At 38.6% G+C, this 3622-nt stretch overlaps 1 protein-coding gene across 3 annotated transcripts in view; it reads right to left on the bottom strand.

Moving 5' to 3' along the window:
* The window catches only part of LOC116690257 (transcription initiation factor TFIID subunit 4), an 86633-nt gene that overhangs the window by 54923 nt on the left and 28088 nt on the right, over positions 1 to 3622 (bottom strand). The window lies entirely within an intron of this gene.

Below are 3622 nucleotides of genomic sequence, written 5' to 3'. Positions count from 1 at the left end.
ACACACACACACACACACACACACAGAAAACTGTTTGGATTAGTATGTGCAATTAACTCCCAAAAATAGGACTTCTCACACAGAAAAGTTAATTTATTTCACAGTCTTAGTGCAAATTCCAAAGTGGAATTATTGGCTTTACTAGCTAAGCTCTTCAAGTGTGCAATAGACATTGACCATCTCTTTTCATAGGAGAAGGATCATTTAGTTTCCTTGGAGCAAAACTCATCTGAAGTCATAACAAAAGAGGGGAAGACAGACTTTGGTGGGGTTACTATCTGTTTCCAACTTCCTTTTAAATGATTCCATTACCATAATTTTCTCTCTGGCACCCTTTTAAGTAAACCACACCAATTATTTAAATCAGCTGAACAATACATATACTCCTCATCTTCTCAAGCTTTGAAATGGATGGAGGGAGCCCTGTTAGCCTTATAATTACAGTGGCAATACATGTTGCCATGTCACAAGGTCAAAGAAAAACACTAATAAGCTTCTGCTTTCGAAAAAATAAGATCTTTCAGGGACATTAATATTTCAGGGAAAATTTAAGAGACTTAGCTAGAGAGCCACATTTCTGTGAACAAAAACACATTCTTGAACATGAACTGATACAAATCGCTATTATTCACCGAGAAAAAAAGGCCTATAACACAGCTAGAAACAGAGTAATGAACTAAACAGCTTTGATATTTTTGTATAATTATTTTTTACAAGACAGAAGAGATAGCATGAATAACCTGTACCAAAGATTGAAACATCTCCATTTTTATTTATGCAAGCAACATGGCTGTAGGGATGGCAATGTCAGTCGGTGGGTCTGTCTGTCCACCACTTTGGTTCAGACTGCACTATCTTACTGGATGGAATGTCATGAAATTTAGTGAAGGCAATGCAACTCTTCCCAATAATGCATCCCAATGGATTTGGTAATCCTGTGGCTTTTGCTCTGGCTAAGATAGCGAGCATGCCTGGTAAACATCATATCTGCTAAAACATTAGCATGTTAGCATTGTATTGTTTGAGTATGTTAGGATGCTGATGTTGGCATTTAGCTCAAAGCACCTCGGAGCCTACACAGAGCATCACAGAGCCACTAGTGTGGGATTTTGTTCGGTTGAGATCCGTCACTATCTACATCTTTGTACTTCCTCTTTAAAAAGCAGTATAAAGACACGAAGATGGTGGAAAAAGCTCACCCAGACAGTGCATTTTGACTTTTTGGGTGCAGGTGTGGAACGCACCTGCGTACTCAGAGACCCAATGTCCTATAGACAACTTCATGCCCTTCGCATATGCATCCACTCCTTTGTAAAAGTGCAGTTGCTAAACTCATTAAGACAAGATAAGACTTTTCAGAGGGAATCTGCAATTATATCAAGTAGGAGTTATGTTGGTGGTTCGACCCCTGGCCTAGTCTACATGTTGAAGTGTCTGTGAGCAAAATCCTGAAATGCTCTCGATGTTTCACCATGTGTGTCAATGTTTATATGAGACACGTATGTTTATGTTCATAAAATGCATACAAAGTGAATACATACTTATGCTGTAGCTCATCACTTGAGACGATACGTAACATCAAATTTCTTATGGAGAGACACAATCTGTATTGAGGCCTGGTAACATGAATATTTATTTAGTATAGAACTGAATGGTATCCATAGCAACAAGGTCCCCCTGAAAAGTAACTGGCAGTGAACATGGACCTAAACAGGTCCTGAATGACCCAACAATACTGGTCTATATCTAAAATGCCTGCGACTATGTGTTTCTTTCTTTTCTCTGGCCACAAACACACTGTAACCCAAAATTCTGAGATACCCAAAGTACTCTTGGGGCATCTGCTCCCTATAACCTGATTCAAGCGATTCATGTTTTCTGGAGATAACCATGATCCCAGATTTGCATGTTATGAGTTGAAGACTAGTAGGGCCATAAGGATCATTGCATTTCCAAATAGCAGAGACGCCATTGCACCAAGTTATATCCTCCTCACCAATCTTAAACATGATGCCAATAATCAAAGGGCAGCGTTTTCTCAGAATGTCCACGGAACAAAAAGCTCATTAAAGCAACAACTGGAAACAATACTGCCATAGCCAAGATGCAGAACATGCTGATAACCTTACTGAAGCCTTAATAGCAACTTCTAATGAGCCCTTGATGATGACCAGTAATAGTGTAAAATGTTGGTGTAGAGTTCTCTGACCTGGGTTGAATTTCACATTGTGACTGTTGAAGCGGAGGTTTCATAATCTCTTTTTAAGGGTCCTGACATAGCCCTGCCTGAGCAGTTTGGATTCCTCCTCCAGTACCCCTTTTTAGAAATAGGGAGCAGCAAGATTGTGCCGATGCAAGGGCGGTATTCCTCACATCCATGAAACAGTTAAGACTTGTCTTGGCAGCTTAACAATATCCTGAAACTTTAGCATTCCTTAAGTGTAAAATGTTTTGTTTTTTTCCTACTCTACATATACTGTGTTTTAATTTAAGGATTTTATGCACAAATGGATTTATCTTGACTTGCCAACAAGAACTGCATTCAAAAAAGAGGAGCAAAGCAGAAAAAAAATGAAAAAAAGTGCAGTAGGGACAGTAAAAGAAAAGAAAAGAAATTGTTTAGTCTATTGTGTTGTTTAGTACTTCTACTTGGTAATACTAATGTAATCTAACAGTTGATCAAGCATAAAAATGCCACACCATGGTGAAGAAAGACCAACTGTATTCAAACTGATGAAATTGCCATAGTAATTTGATTATTAAGTGGCATTATCTGTTCCAATGATGATTTACTCTCAAACAAGCTCAAGCAGCCAACATTAGTGTCATGCAAAGTGAGACTTAAGTGACTGCTGTAATGTGCTATATAGATACTGTAGTTAAATAGCTGTTCTGCTAAATATCAGCTGATTAGAAATTAGAAACCCAGAGACCAGATACCTTGCTTGATGGTTAAACACACGCCTTTATTTCAGTAGCTCATGCCTTACAATCAGAGGGCTGACATGCTGCCATAAGAGGACAGAAGTGTTTGCCCCAGAAGCAGGTCATGCTAGTTTCATGGTAAAACTGACATGATGTGAGCTCCGCATGAGGCACTTCCTTTGTTTTGAAAGTGAATCATGTTCAAGTTGCAGTAAATTATGCTTGAGAACACATACCATCCAATCAGAATGAACCATTGTTTGTGCCAATGCCATTATCTCTCTTCAGTCATTAGATTGTGCTATCAGATCTAAATCATACTGAATTTATAATCCACACACACATGCTTATGTTAATATATTTTCAGGTCTTAATTAGATTAATTTAAGACATTTTTAGTAGATTTGGGAAACTGTGTATTCTCTGTCAAATGTGTGCATGCGTGAATGCTTGCACGCATGTGCGTGTGTGTGTGAAAGTCTTGTGTGTGCATTGCATATCTGCTCTGTATCAATACCTTGTATCTGTCCACATGTAGGTTTATATGAATGTATTTATGCGAGTATGTGTGTGTGTGTGTGTGTGTGTGTTTGTGTGTGTATGTACCTTAAAAGTATCAGTGGACTATCATTACTTTGAGAAGCTTTTTTTGAGATCTCCTGCTGTGCCTGTCTTCTGGTTCCTGAGTTGGAAGGGG

Source organism: Etheostoma spectabile, chromosome 1 (assembly GCF_008692095.1).
Source record: "Etheostoma spectabile isolate EspeVRDwgs_2016 chromosome 1, UIUC_Espe_1.0, whole genome shotgun sequence".
Taxonomy (NCBI): domain Eukaryota; kingdom Metazoa; phylum Chordata; class Actinopteri; order Perciformes; family Percidae; genus Etheostoma; species Etheostoma spectabile.
This window is presented reverse-complemented; position numbering and strand designations above follow the sequence as displayed.